General features: G+C 39.9%; 1 protein-coding gene and 1 long non-coding RNA gene across 5 annotated transcripts in view; one reads left to right on the top strand and one right to left on the bottom strand.

The window, feature by feature from the left end:
* Positions 1 to 22,273, bottom strand: part of LOC726948 (suppressor of lurcher protein 1) — a 388,735-nt gene that overhangs the window by 318,264 nt on the left and 48,198 nt on the right. The window lies entirely within an intron of this gene.
* On the top strand, positions 1,160 to 14,607 carry LOC102655477. The gene is made up of 2 exons (XR_409733.3): positions 1,160 to 5,182; positions 13,399 to 14,607. It is a non-coding gene; the product is annotated as an uncharacterized LOC102655477 (long non-coding RNA).

The following is a 22,273-nucleotide window of genomic DNA, read 5'->3' on the forward strand; positions in this document are numbered from 1 at the left end:
GTGATCCTCTCGTCGCCGTTACGTTACAAGCGTGTGTATAGAAAGAGAGAGAGAGGGAGAAGAGGGGAAAAAGTTGGCGCGATGGAGTCGGCTTATCTGTATCTTGGCTGGGTCGAGATGTGCAGCCAACCCGGAGACTTCCCTCGCACGCGCGCTCTTCTTAGATCACGCGATTACGATACACAGGACACGGAAAGAGGCTTCCGTTAAAACAGGCTTCCGAGGGATGAAAAGGAAGAGAATTCGTCCTTTGTCTCGTGTCGTATACGAGGTATCTGGACGAGATGCGTTTAAAATGACGATAACTCGAAACTCTTCCTTTAATATTCCTTGCGAAGGAATATTAAAAATTGTATATAACGTATAAATCCATATAATCCAACTGAGGGACGTGTTTAGAAGCTTTCTTCTTTTTTGTTTGAAGGAAGATTCATTTCAAGATAATTGAACCGTTTTCGACGATTGAAAAAAAATTGTGGAGGGAATTTTGAATCTTGACCGACACCCAAATTGTTGAAATATATTCTGTGCTAGTCGAAACTCTTCCTTCTTCGCCTCTTTGCGAAGGAATATTAGAAATTGTATATATCGTCCGTATAAATCCATATAATCCAACCGAGCGATGTGTTTAAAAATTTTCTTCTTTTTTGTTTGAAGAAAGATTCAATAATTGAACCGTTTTCGACGATTGAAAAAAATTGTGGAATCTTGAATCTTGACCGAACTGTCGAAATATATTCTGTGCTACTCGAAACTCTTCCTTCCTTGCGAAGGAATGTTAAAAATTGTATAAATCCATATAATCCAACTATGAGTGCGTTTAGAAGCTTTCTTCTTTTTTGTTTGAAGAAAAATTCAATAATTGAACCGTTTTCGACGATTGAAAAAAATTGTGGAATCTTGAATCTTGACCGAACTGTCGAAATATATTCTATGCTACTCGAAACTCTTCCTTCCTTGCGAAGGAATGTTAAAAATTGTATATATCGTTCGTATAAATCCATATAATCCAACCGTGAACGCGTTTAGAAGTTTTCTTCTTTTTGTTTGTTTGAAGGAAGATCCAATTCAATAATTGAAGAGATCCCGTTTTCGATGATTGAAAAAAAATCTTGAAATCGATCGATAAACTATCGAAATATATTCTATGTTACTCAAAACTCTTCCTTCCTTTTTGCGAAGAAATATCAAAAATTATACAATTATGAAATTATACGTAAATCCATATAATCCACATAAACGATCAGAAGCGCATTTAGAAACTTTCTTCTTTTCTTTTTAAAGAAAGATTTAATTCAATAATTGAACCAAGATCCCGTTTTCGATGATTGAAAAAAAATCTTGAAATCGATCGATAAACTGTCGAAATATATTCTGCGCTACTCGAAACTCTTCCTTCCTTGCGAAAGCATATTAAAAATTATACATATCGTTTGTATAAATCCATATAATCCAACCGAGGGACGTGTTTAGAAGCTTTCTTCTTTTCTCTTTAAAGAAAGATTCAATTCAATAATTGAAACAAGATTTCTTTCGACGATTAAAAAAAAATCTTGAAATCGATCGACAAACTGTCGAAATATACTCTGCGCTACTCAAAACTCTTCCTTCCTTGCGAAGGCATATTAAAAATTATACATATCGTTTGTATAAATCCATATAATCCAACCGTGAGCGCGTTTAGAAGCTTCCTTCTTTTTTTTTTCGAAAAAAGATCCGGAAGGAAGGATCCAATCCAATAATCGAACCAAGATTTCGACGAAAATTGAAAAAAAAAAAATTGCGGAGGGAATCTTGAAATCGGCCGACACCCAAACTGTCGAAATATACTAGCTCTGCCGGACGCGATATTACTCGCGATATATAGACGCGCAGATATAGGATGGGATGGAATCGAGCCGCCGAAAATTCACCGATGCCCGCGTTCCGTCCAACGCGGTACACAGGAGCCGAAGCACCTGATCCGTATCATGCAATTACGGTGGATGCAGTTTCGCTGTTGACTCGGGCTCCCTCTATTATTTGCCGGGGACCGGTCGCCGGGAGAGAGAGGGGAGGAATTAATTCGTTGTTAAATACTACTTACATTGTTATTGACTCTATAATTGATCGATTAACGGCGAGCACGTTCATCTACTGACGAACGAAGTGGAGAGACGCGTGGAAATAATTATTATTTGCCGCTCGTATCGAGATATTCTCGTCCGATGATTATTCGGCACGGACGGTATATTTTTGTTAATCAATGCGGCCGTACATGTATATCGGGCGCGATCCGAGTGCAAAATGTTAATTGGGTTGGCTTGGTAATTAGCAAAATCTGTATACATATACATAGATATAGATATTGTATCGAATAAAAAAATTATCGCATAATTGTTCGCGAATTATTTGCCCACCGTATTTTCGCGTGTCGATATTATGTAACATTGGTGTATATCCATTCGAACGGATGGTCGTTGAAATCGCGTTTTTAATAAACGGGATCATTGTAGAGAGCTGAGAGAAAATCTATTGGAAATTTCAAAGAGGGTTATTATAAGAGGAATCGTGACGTATCGTGAGGAAGGCTGGGGCCAGGCAAAAAGCCGAGGCACGTTCCCCGAGATATCGATCGGGCGAACCAACCGCCGCGAGTATTCCTTTGAGAACCGATGCCACGAAATAGACGAGGCTAAGTGGGCGAGAGATAAATTGAGAATAATACCCTCCCCACCCCTCCCGTTCCACCTTGTCGCCACGCGCCGCGTTTTTTCGCCAGAGATCGCCACCTTCCTCGACCAATTCCCCCACTCCTAAACAACTGTGCTCAACCCGATTATCCCACTCTCTACACTTTTCACTGGATGGAATCGCATGGAAAATTCAACGTATCCTTTCTCTCTGTTTCTCTCTCTTTCTCCAGCGCAATGGCAATTTCTTTTTTTTTTCCGTCCAAGAGAGGATAGTCCCTTCGGGGAACGATTTATCTTTAATCAAGTTCCTATTTACCATCGATCGCGAATTACCGTTCCGTTTGTTTTACCCGCTCATTTGTCCACTTCGAACCGCGGATCATTGGCGAAGAAGCAAGAAGAGAGTTCGCCCGATCGATTTTCACGTTTCTTCGTTCTTCGGTGAAGAAGGATATATTCGTTTCGCGAAAAAAATGGTATAAAAATTCATCCTCTCTCCGCGGTGTAAACGTGTGTTTTAATATTCGATCGAGGATATATTTCGAGCATTTCGTAACGCGGTCGTAAATCGCGAACGAGAGGAGGGGGGAAGGGAACGAACAATAGGATCCCAGAGGATCCGATAAAGAGTCCGAAAACTGTGCATAAAAATTCACCCGCAAAATTTATCGATATTGGCCCCGGGACGAGTTCGACTCTTTCCGCAAAAAGTGTCCGCAATCGCGCGTCTAGCTCGGTGAGCGTGTGATAAAACTTTTTAAAAGATTGTAAAGAGAAAGAGAGAGAGAGAGAGAATATAATAAAGATAAAAAAAAAAGGAAAGGAAAACTTTCTTCTCCTTTAAATTACGATCCCCCTTGATTGTATTTTCTCTGTTCGAGGAAGAAGAAAAAAAAAAGAAAGAAATAAAGAGAGATATTCGGCGAGGTGGATGACGACGATCGGAGTTTCATTCCCCACGTCAGAATGGGGAACGTTCGTTTGATAGATTTCTGTGGCGTGCAGGGAGCATCAATCTAGGAGCAGGTGGCCAAACTATTCGCCAACAGATTAGCAAAAATTTATATCGCTCGATGCTATTGTTTTATCTTCCATTGGCGGGGATTTGACGCTCTGAACCGGCGGAATAGTATTTTTCTTCGTTATTTTCGAAAAAAACGGGTGCGCGCGTTTTTCTCTCTCCCTCTCTCGCATCTCCCTGCCCCCGCCCCACTCTAACCGCAAACATACAGAGCAGCGCCATTGGGAAGATATTTATTCATGAATCCGAAATTACACTGTAGCCGCGATGCTTCCGTTTCGCACGATCGGTTGAAAACTACCGTCGCGATTCAGCGAAAGTTACATACTCGGTTACGGCCCCTCGTATTTCACCATTTTTTTCCGGCCGATTCTTTTCCTTTTTTCCCTTCTGTTTCTCTCTCCTTTTTTCACAACTCTCTTTCCGTCCCCCGAGATGCAAATATTAAGGTTATTCGAATTGCAAAACGCGGAATTGTGCGTACAAACAAAGAGAGAGAGAGAGGAAAAAAGGAAAACAAACAAACAGAAAAAAAGAAAAGATTTCACAAAGATCGAACGCGATTCGAAAAACCACGCTGCCGCCCGTTTATCGTTTCCGTCGTTTATTTTCGAAACGCGTCATTTTGCCACTGTTTCGTCGAATGTAAACGACAGGAGAAACTGAGAGGAGAAATACGCTCTCGAATACGCAACGTGCACGCGATATGGTACGCAATAAAGTTTATAAATAGGATCGATGACGCGAATATATTTGTCGCGTGCGAAAATAATTTTTTGATCCGGCAACGATGTAAGCGACGTATTAGGTTATAGGCGTACGAGGCGTTGCCAAGTTTAGAATACGAGACGACGATCAACCGCCACTCGGTTGAAGTCTACTTAACCTGTGTATATATATTTTGCTCGGTGTATCTTCGCGTTGTGCTTGTACGTCTTCTTTTTTTCTTTTCGAAAGCGAACGAATTTAGAATATTATTCCTGCGAAAGTAATTTTTTGATCCGGCAAACGACGTAAACGTTAGTGTTGTACCACACCAAGTTTTTAGAATATAAAATTACAATCAAGTGCGATTCGTGAAACTCTATTCAACCTGTATATTTTGCTTGGCGTATTTTCGCGTCCCCCTCTTATATTTCTTTTTTCTGTATTATTTAACTGTTTTTTTTCTAAAGTGAACGAATTCCTGTATATTATTCCTGTACGAGTATCGAAATATTAGCTTTCGAAGAAGATTCTATCGACTTTTTCGATGGAGAGGTTATGTATTATAAACCCGATGCCCCGTATTTTGATCGAATAAAGATTATAGTTTCGAAAACGTATCGTTTCTCTCCCGATCAACGAGAAACGGGCAATTTCACGAGTGACACGATCTAATATAAGATATTAAAAAAAAAAAAAAAAGAAAGAAAAAAAAGAAATTCATCGATAGACGGCAAATGAAATATCCATTCTCCACAAAGAGTTTAATCTACGTACAAAGGTATGTTCAAGCAACTATATCAAAATTGTTCGCGTTTAATATTGACAGAATACTTTTACGACGACCAAACTCCGGAGATGCAGTTCAATAGTACACGTTCCCCAGCAACCAGCCAACCATTCTAAGGTTAAAGACAGATATTGACTGTACGGATGGACATCGTCCTCTATGGACCATCCAGATATTTCCTGCATTTTGTACATGTGGCATGCTCGAGCGGAAAACTTTTTCACGTAATATCGGAAGAAATACTACGCTCTGACGTCCCGCCAACGACAATGGATATACCATATATATATATATATAAATCACGATTTCTATAAAATTGACGAAATCCGTGGAAACGGATAACCTACTTGATTACAGCTTTCGGATTGATCATCGACCAATTTATCGGATCGAATCTCTTTTTCCTCGTAGCAATTATATAAATATTTCATTTTCGTCGATCGATGAAATTGTTTCTCACTCTTCTTTCCGTCGGGCGAAAAGTTTCTCGGACCTGCATGCCTTTCTTTCGGTTTTTACAATTAATCGTAAAACTTTTCTCGCGCCAGGTGCACGCGTGCAAACTAAAATTGCGTCACGAGTCTTAAACTGTAATCCAATCTTACCAGTTTCCAATGGACAAACCAAATCTCTCTCGCCTTCGGTTCGATTTACCGACTAATTCTCACCTTGAGGCCTGCTCAACACATTTCCTCCGCAACACGTTTCGTTGTTTCAATCTACGCGCTTGCAATTTGCCACGCTCGAGCGTTTATTTGAAAACTTCTCTCGTTTCTCGATCCTGTTACCGGTGTAAAATATTATTACGATTTCGATGTCGAGATCGATGGATTTTTTTCCTCGAAGTTTTTTATCGAAAACCATGCGAGATGAGGGACGGTTATTAAGAATAAAAATTTTTATTGGATATATATTTTACGCAAAAATCTCAACGCGGTTCCATTTCCAATCCTCAACGGGGACAGAAGTGACGAGGGATCGATCGAGGCGGATTCCAGTGTCGCTCGTAGCGTTGTATTCGTTTAAGAGTTAGTTACTATCTAGCGAGATCGAGTTCCCCTCTTCCCCAATCAACAGTTAACTCCCCAGAATTCGCAAGTTCCGTAGAAATTCTATTCGACATTCTCTTAACCACCCTTAGTTCCTGCATTTCCAATCGAGTCGAGCATCATTTGGGTAATATAAATTTTCCAATTTAATTACATTGGCGCATCCTATCCTAAATATCAATATCCTTCCGCGTTGTAATCGCTTCTCTAATTCGTCTCGCTCATTTTCACGACAATTCTTTCTTGAGACGCGATAATTTAATTAATTACACTCGGTCGAAGTGTAGTGAAATAAAAAGGTAACAATGCGAGGTAAAGTTGGTCGAATAGCGAATATTAATATTAATATCCTTCGATATGTAACGCTTCTCTAATTCATCATTCCATAACAATTCTTACTTATTCTTACTCGATAATTTAATGAAAGTTACACTCGGTTGTCATGTAAAGTCTTCTAATCGAATAACGAATATTAATATTAATATCCTTCGATATGTAAATATATACTTCTTTAATTCAATATTTCTAATTTTGCAATTTAATTACACCTTATCATTGGCGCACTTATTCTAAACGAATATTAATATCCTTCGACATATAATCGCTTCTCTAATTCATCTCATTCAATATTTTCATTTGATAATTCTTACTTGAGACAGGATAATTTAAAGAAAATTACACTCGGTTGAAGCGTACTGAAATAAAAGGTTAAAAAATGTCAGGTAAAGTTGGTCCTCCAATCGAATATTAATATTAATATCCTTTGACATGTAACGCTTCTCTAATTCATCATTCCATGACAATTCTTACTTATTCTTACTCGATAATTTAATGAAAATTACACTCGGTTGTCACGTAAAGTCTTTTAATCGAATAACGAATATTAATATCCTTCGATATGTAAATATATACTTCTCTAATTCATCGTTCAATATTTCCAATTTTGCAATTTAATTACACCTTATCATTAGCGCACTTATTCTAAACACGAATATATATAACATATTTTATATATAATATAATATCCTTTAACATGTAATCGCTTCTCTAATTCATCTCATTCAATATTTTCACGATAATTCTTACTTAAGACAGGATAATGTAAAGAAAATTACACTCGGTTGAAGCGTACTGAAATAAAAGGTTAAAAAATGTCAGGTAAAGTTGGTCCTCCAATCGAATATTAATATTAATATCCTTTGACATGTAACGCTTCTCTAATTCATGATTCCATAACAATTCTTATTTAAGATTCAATAACTTAATGAAAGTTACACTCGGTTGAAATGTATTGAAATAAAAAGTTAACAATGTCACGTAAGTTGGTTCTCCGAATATTAATATTAATATTCTTCGATATGTAACGCTTCTCTAATTCATCGTTCAATATTTCCAATTTTGCAATTTAATTACACCTTATCATTGACACACTTATTCTAAACACGAATATTAATATCCTTCGGCATGTAATCGTTTCTCTAATTCATCTCATTCAATATTTTCATGACAATTCTTGAGACACGATAATTTAACGAAAATTACACTCGGTTGAAGCGTACTGAAATAAAAGATTAAAAAATGTCAGGTAAAGTTGGTCCTCCAATCGAATATTAATATTAATATTCTTTGACATGTAACGCTTCTCTAATTCATTATTCCACAATTCTTACTTAAGATTCGATAACTTAATGAAAGTTGCACTCGGTTGAAGTGAATTGAAATAAAAAGTTAACAATGTCACGTAAGTTAGTTCTCCGAATATTAATATTAATATTCTTCGATATGTAACGCTTCTCTAATTCATCGTTCAATATTTCCAATTTTGCAATTTAATTACATCTTATCATTGGCGCACTTATTCTAAACAGGAATATTAATATTCTTCGACATGTAACGCTTCTCTAATTCACCGATAAATATTTAAATATTTCCACAATAAATTTTTTACTTCTAAAAGACATGATAATTTAACGAAAATTATACTCGGTTGAAGCATATTGAAATAAAAAATGTCAAGTAAAGTTAGTCCTCTAATCGAATAGTGAATATTAATATTAATATCCTTCGATATGTAAATATATGCTTCTTTAATTCATCGTTCAATATTTCCAATTTTGCAATTTAATTACACCTTATTATTGGCGCACTTATTCTAAACAGGAATATTAATATTCTTCGACATGTAACGCTTCTCTAATTCACCGATAAATATTCAAATATTTCCACAATAAATTTCTTACTTCTAAAAGACACGATAATTTAACGAAAATCACATTCGGTCGAAGCGTGATGAAATAAAAGGTTAAAAAAAATGTCGGGTAAAATTGGTTCCCTGGTCGAACAGCGAATATCGAGCCCATCGAGCTCGATCGCTCGATTTTACAAGATTTCGGTGGCGATTCGATCGGCGTCAGCTTTCCCTCGCCGAATTTTCCAACCTTTCAACGGATTCTCGAATTAACCTCAAGCCTCGCCGCGGCGATCACGCGTCGAGTTCTCGCGCGGATATCCACCCCGGCCGAATATTCCCGAATTTGCATCCTCATTTACCAAGTTTCAATCTATCGTGATTTTGCTCGCATCAGGTTTGTCCGAACGTGACTCCATTCTCTCCAACTTGCCGCCGATTTTGCTTCCCAACTAACACCGCATTTCTTCGGCGACTATCGAACTTCGCTGCTCCCCTCGCATCGTAAAATTATCATCTTCCAAAGGATGTCCCGAAATTAATGCAAGCTTTGAATTAAATACAAAAGAGAGTTTCTAGTCTTTGGATATTTATTTTTTAAGCGAATCGTAAATCCTTCCGTCGAAATTTTTCATCACCTTTCTGCACAATTGTGGCTGAATTTCGTCGATGTATCGTTTAATTTCCTCTCGTAATGCATGCGTGATTGGGATCGTCGACGTAGATCTTTCGCTTCGAATAACCCCGTAAGAAGAAATCTAATGGCGTTAAATCGCACGATCCAATTCTGATCACCGAAACGAGAGAGTATACGAGCAGGAAATGTCTCGTGCGGTAATCGAATCGTTTCATTGGCTGCATGGCACGTGGCATCGTCTCGTCGAAACCACGTATCGGCCGCATCGATATCATCGAATTTCGGCAGAAAGAACCGTGTTATCGCGTCGCGATATAGAGCGCCATTAACAGTCGCTGCTCGACCAGCCTCCTTCTCAAAAAAGTACGGTCCGATGACACCTCCTGTCCAAAATCCGCACCAAACGGCGACACGTCGTGGGTGCGTTTGTTTCTCGCTAATCGCACGCGGCTTCTCCGCACCCCAAACGCAATTGGCAATTTTGGCGATCGACAAAGGCATCGAGGCGAAAATGTGCTTCGTCGCTTAGGATTATTTTGCTGGAAAAAGCAGCATCCACTTTTTCACGATTAATAATCCATTCCACGTTGTTGCATCGTGTAACGCTCCATTTTTACTAACCCTAAACTCTCTCAGCTGTCAAACTGTTCTTTTTTCAGGCTTGCCGACAACTTGATGCAAAAATGACGGCAAATTCAAATCTTTATTACACAACCGAATTTTGACGGGCAATTTGTACACCTTTTAAAACTATATTCAATTAAAGAAATTTCTTTAATTCACTTTTAAATCCTCTTTCATATTTATGTTAAAATAAACAATTCTAAAATTAAATTTATCGAAGCTCATCTTGTATCTTGAATATATTACATTTCGATTTGAATTATTATTCTATAAAATTTCTCTTCAGCTATCAAACTTTCTTCAGGCTTGTCAACAACTTGATGCAAAAATGGCGGCAAATTCAAATCTCGCGTTAATTTTGGGACACCCTATATATATATAAAAGTCTCAGAGCGTAAGGAAGCAGTGTATAATTCGAGGAGTTGGATCAAAAGTGACCAGAGATAGAAAAAAATTTGGAAGGAGGAGAAATAGGGTGCCAACAACTTGATGCAAAAGTGGCGGCAAATTCAAATCTTGCGTTAATTTTGGGACACCCTATATATATATAAAAGTCTCAGAGCATAAGAAAGCAGTATATAATTCGAGGAGTTGGAAAAATTAATCAGAGATAAAAAAAAATTTGGAAGGGAGAAATAGAGTGCCAACAACTTTATGCAAAAATGGCGACAAATTTAAATTTCGCATTAATTTTGAGACATCCTATATATCCTATATATATATATATAAAAGTCTCAGAGCGTAAGGAAGCAGTGTATAATTCGAGGACTTGGATCAAAAGTGACCAGAGATAGAAAAAAATTTGGAAGAAATAGGGTGCCAACAACTTTATGCAAAAATTGCGGCAAATTCAAATCTCGCGTTAATTTTGGGACACCCTATATATATATAAAAGTCTCAGAGCATAAGGAAGCAGTGTATAATTCGAGAAGTTGGATCAAAAGTGAAATAGAAAAAAATTTGGAAGGGGGAGAAATAGAATGCCAACAACTTGACGCAAAAATGGCGGCAAATTCAAATCTTGCGTTAATTTTGGGACACCTTTCGAAAAGAAATTTCCATTCCGTCCTCCAATCACGGAATAAAAGAATTTTTGCAACACATTCGATTCCGATCTCTTCGTTCCATTTCGTTCAATGATTCGTAATTTAAACAATTTCTTCTATGTTCGACTCGTAATTCAAGCAATTTTCTTCGAGTGCAATTCTTCACCTTGACTCGGGATCCCGTTTCGAAAGTGAAAGAGAGGAGAGGGGATAAAAAGGTTACTCGACTTTGGACGAGCAGAGCGAGTGGAAACACGCGGAGGATTAGCGAGATCGTAATTGAAATATTAATTTATGACGCGTAACGAGCACGCAGTAATTAACACGCTCCGTAACCCTGTGTCGACGGACGTGCAATGCATGCATTACCGCGACACCGCCGCATTACGTAAATACTCGGCTTTAGTCTGCTACCGGGCGGATCATAATGGGGCAAAGTGTACGATTCGGCTATTATCCGCCCGATACCCGACGGTTTACCGTGGTGAAAATCTATACCAGTTCAATTCTCCAACGTCGAATGTCGCCTCGAGTACCGCCACGCTTCTGCGAATGGATACGTAGTACAATTCGCAGCGTGGCGAAAATCCTTTCGTTCAAGATACCACTCGACACCAGTTTCCTCTCCGTACTTCATTCGGAATATTCTCTCTTCGAATGGATTTCATAATTCGCGGCGCGTGGAAGATACAGTCATTCGATTCTTCGTAATGCGTATAAATAACGAGAATCTTTTGGATTGAAAGAAAGCAAAGAAGGAGAGGTACGATTAATCATGTACCAGGCGGATATAATTCTGTCCGTCGAATGGATTTCACAATTCAGAGCAGAAAATATAGTCATTCGATTCTTTTGTATTCCATCCAGACGAGAATCTTTTTGAAAGAAAGCAGATATTATTCTGTCCATCGAATGTATTCTCTCGTTTTTCGAATGGATTTCGCAATTCTTCATAATCCATCTAAACAACGAGAATCTTTTCGATTGAAACAAAACGGAGAAAGAGAGGTATGATTATGTATCAGGCGAATATAATTCTGTCTATCGAATGTATTCTGTATTCGAATGGATTTCACAATTCGCAGCGTGTCTTCATAATCCATCCAAACGATGAGAATCTTTTCGATTGAAAGAAAGCAAAGAAGAAGTGTCAAACGAATGTATTCTGTCTTTTTCGAATGGATTTCACAATTCGTGTCGAAACTATAGTCATTCGATTCTTTATATTCCATCCAGACGAGAATCTTTTTGAAAGAAAGCAGATATTATTTTGTCCATCAAATGAATTCTCTCGTTTTCGAATGAATTTCATAATTCGCAATGTCGAAAATATAGTCATTCGATTCTTCATAATTTATCTAAATAACAAGAATCTTTTCGATTGAAAAAAAGCAAAGGAGAGGTACGATTTGCTAAGCGAATGTATTTTGTTGTTTTCGAATGGATTTCACAATTCGCAGCGTGTCTTCATAATCCATCCAAACGATGAGAATCTTTTCGAAAGAAAGCAGAGGTACGATATAATTCTGTCTATCGAATGTATTCTGTTATTTTTCGAATGGATTTCACAATTCACAGCGTGTCTTCATAATCCAGACGAGAATCTTTTCGAAAGAAAGCAGAGATACGATTAACTATGTATCAGGCGAATATAATTCTGTCCATCGAATGTATTCTGTATTCGAATGGATTTTATATTTCGCAGCGTGTCTTCATAATCCATCTAAACTACGACAATCTTTTCGATTGAAAGAAAGCAAAGAAGGAGAGATATGATTTGCCAAGGGAATGTATTCTGTCGTTTTCGAATGGATTTCACAATTCGCAGCGTGTCGAAAATATACTCATTCGATTCTTTATAATTTATCTAAACAACGAGAATCTTTTCGATTGAAAAAAAACAAAGGAGAGGTACGATTTGCTAAGCGAATGTATTTTATTATTTTCGAATGGATTTCACAATTCGCAGCGTGTCTTCATAATCCATCCAAACGACGAGAATCTTTTTGAAAGAAAGCAGAGATACGATATAATTCTGTCCATCGAATATATTCTCTCGTTTTCGAATGGATTTTATAATTCGCAGTGTATCTTTATAATCCATCTAAACGATATAATAGAATCTTTTCGATTGAAAGAAAGCAAAGAAGGAGAAGTGTCAAGCGAATGTATTCTGTCGTTTTCGAATGGATTTCACAATTCGTGTCGAAACTATAGTCATTCGATTCTTCATAATCCATCCAGACGACGAGAATCTTTTCGATTGAAACAAAACAGAGGTACGAGTTATATATATATACGTTGCGCCGATATAACGCTTTGAAAGGGGCGTTTTTTTCTCGTCGAACGTCGATTTGATTGCATTTCCCCGTCCGAGCATTGTCCGCCGGCCGGCAAAAATGATTTTTCGGCCGGGCAATATTTTGATTCCGATTTAAATGCAAACGAAATGGAACGATCGAGGCCGTTCCTCGCCGTTACCAAGACGTTTCTCCGATTCCCCAAACGCTTCTCTCTCTCTCTCTCTTTTAAACTCCACATTATTCTTTCCTTTCTTTCTGTTCGAAATTGACAATCTTTCTAAAACGAATAATAATTTGAAGAAGCGAATCACATGGATCTCGATAAACTCCACATTATTCTTTCCTTTCTTTCTGTTCCAGAATAATAATTTGAAGAATTGAAGACAATCACACGGATCCGCATTTACACGATGTTCATTTGGCGTGCGTGAACAGGTAGTCGATAATAATACCGGCAGAGGGCGCTGCGAGCGTTCTCGAAGCATAAATTGACGGGGCAGCGCGACAGTCGGTTGATACACCGCCGTATTATCGCTGGCCTAACAATATTTTTCGATCGCGTTTTGCCCGCATCGAGTCGCTTGCTCAGCTAGCGCCACCACAGCCATGTATCAATTATACGAACTTGCATCTCGCGCACGAATAAATAGAAACACCGTGTGGCCATGTGTGTTGGTGGCGATAGCGGTGGTGGTAGTGGTGACAGAGCGCGCGACGATCGCTACTTCGCCCAGCCCCCTTTCACGGAGAGATTCGGATGGATTGGATGGGTCGTGCGATAAAACGACCTCACCGGGACCATTCCGCGATAGATTGACCAATATGATGGATCGACCGCTCCGTTATATCCCGCTCCTCGGCCATCCACTGGCCGAATCCGAGCCACTACCATCACGGATTAGGATTTCCATCGAAAAGCCTCGAAATTTTCACTTCCTTCCTTCCTTCCTTCCTCTCTTCTTCACGCGTGTTAATAGCGTAATAAATTAAATTCATATAGGTATTAGTGTATTTTTAGCACTGAAACGAGACGAAATCTTGCGTGGCATGCGATACGAAAATATATATATATATATGTATGTATATTTATATATTCGGAGAATGGTTGATTTGTGCAACGTTTGTGAAGATATGAGAGGGGAGAGGGAAGAGAAACGGTTGAATTTTTAGGGATGTTTCAACTTGGACTTCGCCCAATTACTTTGAATACTTTTAACACGGGATAATTTTCGAAGCAACAGGTATCCACGCGAGAAGTCATAATTTTGATCGAACAAAGCACGGGTCGGAACAACGTGAATGCACAATAACGTACTTATTTACGTTTTATTTACGCGGCGAAATAATAGAAATAGGAATTTAACGAATCGACATTGTTCGACTACGATCTTTTCGAATCGATCTCCACCGCGAGATCCAAGCGAGGCAAAAAAAAAAAAGAAAAGAGAGAAATTTCGAAATCGCTTCTTGGCGAGCGTTTGAATAATTTCGACAAAGTCGACGATCCGTAATTAAACGATGAAGCCTTTGTCGAGAGAATAAACGGAAATATATTATTTTAAAAAAAAATAAAAATGTTCTCCTTTTATTTCGTTTCGCGTATAACTATTTGCAATTAATGTTCCGCCAACTGTTCGGTAACGGATGAGGCATTCTGTTTCCGGCGACAATAGGAATTATCCACGTTGGAAAATTGCGCGAAATTTTTCGCCCCCGAACACCAAACACGCCCAACGAAAATTCGTTTCGTATCGATTAAACATCACGATGAATGGCCCGATAGGCATACGCCCAATGTTACGAATTAAATATTTTGAAAAAGTTTTATCAAGAACTCGGAACGAAAACGATTTTTCAATCGTTCCGTTTAATTTTAATTTCCCCGATTATCCTCCCACGCCTTCGAGTCGTTGTACAAGATCTTTCTCTCGTTAAAAAACTCGTCTATTGGCGCGACTATCGCGACGCCGTGCAGTAGTATAGGTCAACGATAAGAGAATGTTCGAACGTAATTTTGTAGAAACGTGTATGCACAGTTGAAACGGTTCTCGATAAGTAGGGATCATCGCTGCTATTATACCGAAAGAGACATCGATCTCGCCTCGAAACAACGTGACCGAGCAAAGACAGAAATTTCTTGCCCCTTTTTCGGAAGAAACGGCGCCAGATTCTCTCCGCTTGCTCGAGCAAAAAGTTATCTCTCTCTCTCGTGGAAGAGAACTGCGGCCATTAAGCTGGTCGAGGGAAACGGTAGTTCGTCATTTTACTGCGATACGTCTCCACCGTATGCTCCGTCGATATATACATACATATATATATATATATATATATATCGGCACGCGATGGCCAAGTAAACGCGTCGAATAATCAGCCCGAAGCGATTCCACCCTTGACCAATGATGCGCTATCGTCCAATTCTATCGTGACAGACGTGCAAAGGGCACGGTATTGACGAACTTGACCGCAATGCAAGTGGCTAATTTCATCGAATTTCAACGGGCAACGAAACTAGGCACGAGTTGGAGAGACTCCTTCCCCCACCACCGATCGCGCGCTGTTCGCCTCGCATCTCGACCGACCTCTTTCGTTAATGACGAGCCACTGCGTTTCGAAACTCGCGTATACTCGACGAGCGTGGGCAAACCTCGATTCTCTCGAAGGCCACGATGGCAATTCCCTCGCTTTGCCCATCGAACCCGACCAAATCTCACGAGTGCCTTTCCATTCTCGATTCTCTCCCGGGGAGAAAGTTTCGGCGAATGATCGTTCCGTGAATAAATCTCGAGAAGATTGCGCGAAATAGTGTTTCGAATCGGTAAGTATGTACCGACCGAGCAATATTTTTCACCGACGAATTCGATGCTCCCGTAATCGAGGATAGATGTTACGATCGATAAAGAATGGTAGGTAAAGTTGAAAACGCGTTCGATTTTTCGACGGATCGCTCTCCACGGGTGAGGGTTCTTTTCCTCTTTTCTTTTTCTTTTCTTTTTTCTCCTCCCCCCTTCTTTTTCCGCTTCTTCTTCTTTTTTCACTTCTCACAACTGCCAAGCGAAGAACTTCGCACGAAATTAACGAGCACGAGGAGGAAGAAACCGAAGTTTCTTTCAGCAACTTGGCGAAGTGGAAGGCGCGGGGTATACAGTTGTGTGTTATTATTTAAAGGGTTTCACTTATCGGGATGAAATTGCTTTTGACCCAAAGTTTTCGGCCCCCGTTTCGATTTAATTGCGAATTTCCAAACCCTTGAAAATCTTATCCGCGAAAATTAACCTCGATTCGAAAAGATGAAAATAAATTACACTTTTTTTTTTCCTCCCCCTCTCTCGTTTCCCATCTACCTCTCGAGCGAAACACGACGATACACACATCCGCCACTTTTTATCCCCAAAGATTCAGACCTTTGACCTTCTGACGTGGCTACAAATATGTTATTTATGAAACTGCAGCAACCGGAAAGAGCTCGAGGAAAACGTACACGTAAGCATATATTCGCGTATATTACACTCCGAGTATCCGATTCGAGATCACCAGATTAAAGTACCTACCGCTTCAGTTTCTTACAAATATATACCAATCTCTCTCTCTCTCTCTCTCTCTCTCTCTTTCTCTTTCTATTGCTCTCTCTCTCTCTCTCTCTCTCTCTCTCTCTTTCTATTGCTCTCTCTTTCTATTGCTCTCTCTTTCTATTGCTCTCTCTCGCTCTCTCTCTCTCTCTCACTCACTCACTCACTCTCTCTCTCTCTCTCGCTCTCTCTTTCTGTCTCTTGCTCTCTTTTGCTCTCTCTCTCTCTTTCGCTCTCTCTCTCTCTCTCTCACTCACTCACTCACTCACTCTCTCTCTCTATTGCTCTCTCTCTCTCTCTCTTTCATTCTCTCTTTCTCTCTTTTGCTCTCTCTCTCTTTCGCTCTCTCTCTCTTGCTCTCTCTCTCTCTCTCTCTCTCTCTCTCTCTCTCTCTCTCTCTCTCTCTCTCATATAATTGCTCGAACTTTTTATCAAACGTCCCACATCTTTAACAAAATAGTTTATATCGTCGGATAATACGGATCGAACGTCCCACATCTTTTGCAAGCCACTTCGTGACAGATAACAAAAATTTTATCAAGCGTCCCACATCTTTTGCTGGAACGGCGCTTTGTCGTTCGACGTGATATTTTACTACGCCTCTCTCTCTCTCAAAAAAAAAAAAAAGAAAGAAAGAAAAAAAAATCCGTCAACAATCGCGTCACGATTAATTCACGCGCGCCGTACGTAATACGGATGTCGTGCATCGCGTTAAATTTAATTTCGCGTCGCCGGTATAGTTTAAAGTCTAATTCCGTGTCTAACTTCCGCTAAAGTAATTAAAGCTCGGCGACGCCCCGCGCGCAGACAGGTTCGTATTCAACGTAACGCGTCAAAATCTAGATAAATGATAGATATTAGCTGCTGATATTTCGATACTGCGCATCTTCGCAGTGTGAACTGGGTCATCTGGGTACGAGTGTCGTCATCCCAGAGATGCGAAACGACGATGGAAACGACGATAATATTACCTCGTGTCGCGATCGAATTTCTTTTTCCTTTTCTTTTTCTTCTTCTTCTCTCCAACAAAAATTTACATCTCGTCTACTCGTGTATTTCTTCGCTCGAAGAAATACACGACGAATACTAACGTAATTGAGTTAGGCAGGAGAGAGAGAGAGAGAGAGAAAAGTTGAACCGAGTCGTTATCAATTATATTTTTCCACCAACTTATTTTGAACGGTACTCGGTCGATCTCGAGCGCCACGGTGGCGATCCCTGGAATTGAACTCGCACCACGGCGAGCACTCGTTACGAGCCGGCCAAAACGCTGCAAAGCGAAATTCTTTCTTCCTTTCCTTTCTTTTTTTTTCATTTCGCGCGGATTTTTCGCATTTCGACTTGTTTCACCGCGAGCGGCAATGGCCGTTCATCGGCGATGCTCGAGAGTTTACTCGAGCGTGGCGCGAACGTTTTATCGATTTTATCCTCGCCCAATGTCCGACTTCGATGGAAAATCTATTTTTCGGGACGAGAATCATCCTGCGACCCAGTTGCGCCACTCCGACTGAAACCCATTCGCGTTTCCTTGAACCAACGATGAACCGAGCAACGTCGGGGAGAAGAAAGGCGGAAACGAACTCGAACTCGTTGTGTATCGTTTCTCAGGCAAGTGCGATAGACTCAGTGCGAACCTAGCAACATTTCCAGCGAGAACGAACGTTTCTTGGAGCCTAGAAATTCCGATATTATTATACAAATTTGATATTTTCTCTCTCCCTTTATTTTCTTATTCCAATTAAAACCATCTTCGGACGAAATCGATCGAAACTCCCGTTACTTTTACGAAGATGGAGCCAGGATGGATCTCTTTGCAAAATTTAATAGTCCAAAGTTGGAGATAACGTTTACCGATTCGTTTCGAATAACTCGCGAGAAAGAAAGATGGATTACAACGTTATTCGACCGGAATTTTAATAAGTTAATTACTCGTTGGTAACTTCTCGGTCGGTAACTTAGTTTGGAAGAGCGAGAGAAAACGTTATTTTCTCTCCAGAGATCAAAGTCGATTAACGACCCTCCTCCATTCACCTATTCCTATTCCACGATTCTCGCGCAGCTGCTCATGGCTGAAAGCTGCGCGCAGCCAAAGCGGCGAGAAGGTGACGGCTCGTAAGGGATTTTCCACTACGCATCGCGACTCGCACGCAACGCGACACGCGTCAAACACGAGAGGGCGCGCGGGCGCCAGATGTCCTCGTTGTCGTTCCCGTCACGTCACAACTATGCATCGCCGCGATAAATCTGGCGTGCCCGAAATCTCTCTCTCTCGCGGTTATTACTTCGTCCCAACGGGGACGACCTGTGTGTATATATATATATATCTCTCTTACGTCCTCTTACATCTTCTTTCTCTTTCTTTCCTTACTTTTTCTATCTTCCTCTCCCCAGTCGAGGCAGAGTTCCTTATTGGAATCGACATTCTCGTTGCACGTGCCGTTATTATCGGAATGAGAAACGAAAGAAATTTCCTGACCTCGACGTCTCCTGCCGAATCACGAAGGATCGCGTCTATATTCGCCATATTAGCTCTCTTTGTTTCGACCAGATATCTATCCGCGAAGCGTGGAAGAAAAGTATTTGGAAATTCCTCAAGATATTCGCGTTGAACTCGATATATATATAATAATAATATATATAATAATATAAATAATATATATAATAATAATATATATAATAATAATAATATCGAGAATAGAAGTTTCTAAGTTTCTAAGTGGAAACACAGGTAAGCCAGTAACCGTTATCGAGGCAAAGAAAAAGGATCTCGGTTTAAGCGAGTTGCATCTACTTCTGTTTCGAATGATTGAACATCTTGTCCCGCACGATTGTAAGAATCGGTATTTCCATTGAGTGTGGCACAGTTTCGAATGCAACGCGCGTTTCGCGATGTTTGTCGAGAGGAAAGGAGAGGAATTTTTTTCTCTTCCTCAACGAATCTCTCGACTCGAGAGACAACTCGACTCTCTCCTTGGCGAAGGGTGGGGGGAATTTCTCGCCTATCCATCGGGCGGAATATCGGAGAGAGATAACCGAAGAGGGATCGTAGCTGATCCTTTTCTTTATTTAAGAAGCGGCGGGTTCAAGATGCTAAGCCGAAGATCGTTCGCCTCTCAATAATACGAAATTCCTCTTTTCCTTTCAATTGAACCAATGAGATCCCCCGTTATAACGCTTCGAATAAATAGACGAGGCAAAGAGATACCACCGACGAAAAATCCTTCCTTCCTTCCTTGCTTCCAGGCAAAATAACGATGAACGTTACTTTTTTTTTCTTCTTCTTCCTTTTCGAAACTCTCTCCTCCGTTATTAATCCCGTACGTTCCTCGTCGTTAATTTTCCCAATCGATAAAGCAATCTCTCTTCCCCGTGACTGGCGTCACGTCAAAAGCGGATACATACTTTATATAAATGACGCGGTACACGCGATTATTTACCTTCGAAACGATCCGCTTAATATTAATTTCTCGGCGCAACGATACATTTATTTATCCCCTTCTCGACTCCCAATACACGATAATCTCAACAAAACATTCCTTCCATCTCGTCTTATACGACAGAAAAATTCCAAAAAAATTCCTCACTTTCCTTTTCATCGGTTTTGGATAATCAACCTCCTCTTCCTTTCTCTCAAAGAGAAACGCTACAACAATAGCGAAGGACGACAAAGTTTTCCAAGCGAAACAAGGTAACTTCGGATCCAAACCACGAGTATTGTGAACCAATCGATCGAAATTTGACTGATCTTCGAGTTTTCGATAAACGGTTGACCGAGCGAGAATTATCGAGGAAAAAGGATTGGTCGATGATGAGGATCGGTAAGTTCCAAATTCTCCTTTCCTTCCGCGGTTATTATTAAAGTTGGTAAGAGCCGAACTTTTGGCTGCGTCGAGATCTCTGTCGCGGAAACTCGCGGGATTATTCGCGGCGACAAGCGAATTGATTAGATCTAAACTTGCGGATATTCGCGCCATATTGCGGGCGCAACAAATTATCGCGAAACTTTCTCGAATGGAGGAAAAGGAGGGGGAGGGGAAAGAAACGACACAAGAGATCTTTTTTAAATTGCAAATCCCAACATTTCCTTCCTTTTCTGTGTATATGGCTTTTTCTTTTCTTCCAAGAATAGGAAACACACTTTTCTAAAAAAAATTGTAAAAAGTTTTCGAATTTTCTCGATCGAAAGAGAAAAATCGATTAATCTTTAGATATGGAATTATCGTAGGCTTGGATCGAATTAAAAATGTATTGGAAGAAAGGAGGAGAGGGGGACGTGAAATATGTTCGAAACGAGAAACATCGTGTAACGATGCTTGTTGTTGCACCCCCTCCCCCGCATGCGTGATTGCATCCGTGCTTCAGCGCGACATTTTCAACTTTTTTTTTTTTTTCTTTCACCCGAACATGTTCATCCTGCGTCTAATGGAAGTTGGTACTTTGGTGTCTCTTCTTAGACCGAGCAGCAAGTTTCTCCCATTTTTCCAAACTTGGTTCAACGCGAGATGTTTCCTTCTTCTTCTTCTTCTTCTTCTTCTTTCTTCTTTCTTTCGAATTATTGCGAATTTGTCGCGCTATCCGGCGAAAGTACTCGGATATTGTCGCCCACGTTTCCTTTCGAAAACGAGCGGGAAACTTCTTGGAACTTTTTTTGGGCAGACGAAGTTCGTTAAACTGCGATAAACGCGGGGAGAGGAAGCGATATTTCGATATTGGGACACAATTATAATTAATAAATTAAATCAAGAATGCGCGGATAATCCTTCGAATGTCGTCGAGAAACGAAAAAGCGACCACGAAAAATATATATATATATAATATTATATGTATATATTGGGTTGGCAACTAAGTAATTGCGGATTTCAGTTGAAGTTGATGACGACCTAATCGAAGCAATAATCGATTCGGATCGTCACAGTACAACTCGTGAGATTGCAGAGAAGCTTCATGTATCGCATACATCGAAAACCGCTTAAAACAACTTGGCTATGTTCGAAAACTCGATACATGGGTTCCTCGCGAACTGAAAGAAAAGCATTTAACGCAACGCATTAACAGCTGCGATTTGCTAAAGAAACGTAACGAAAATGATCCATTTTTAAAACGACCGATAACTGGCGATGAAAAATGGGTTGTTTGCGACAATATCGAGCGGAAAAGATGGTGGAGCAGGCCACGTGAACCAGCTCGAACGACATCAAAAGCTGGTATTCGTCGAAAGAAGATTTTGTTATCAGTTTGGTGGGATTATGAAGGAATTGTCTATTTTGAACTCTTACCACCCAACCGAACGATCAATTCTGTTGTCTACATCGAACAACTAACGAAATTAAACGATGCGGTTGAAGAAAAGCGGCCCGAATTGACAAATCGAAAAGGTGTTGTATTCCATCGTGACGATGCAAGGCCACGCGCATCTTTGGTCACTCGGCAAAAATTATTGGAGCTTGGTTTGGGATGTTTTGCCGCATCCACCATATAGTCCTGACCTTGCACCATCCGATTACTTTTTGTTTCGATCTTTACAAAATTCCTCGAATGGTAAAAATTTCAATAACGATGATGATATCAAATCGTACCTGATTCACTTTTTTGCTAATAAAAACCACAAGTTTTACGAACGTGGGATTATGATGCTGCCTGAAAGATGGCAAAAGGTGATTGATCAAAAT

This window comes from Apis mellifera, linkage group LG15 (genome assembly GCF_003254395.2).
Source record: "Apis mellifera strain DH4 linkage group LG15, Amel_HAv3.1, whole genome shotgun sequence".
In the NCBI taxonomy this organism is placed as follows: Eukaryota; Metazoa; Arthropoda; class Insecta; order Hymenoptera; family Apidae; genus Apis; species Apis mellifera.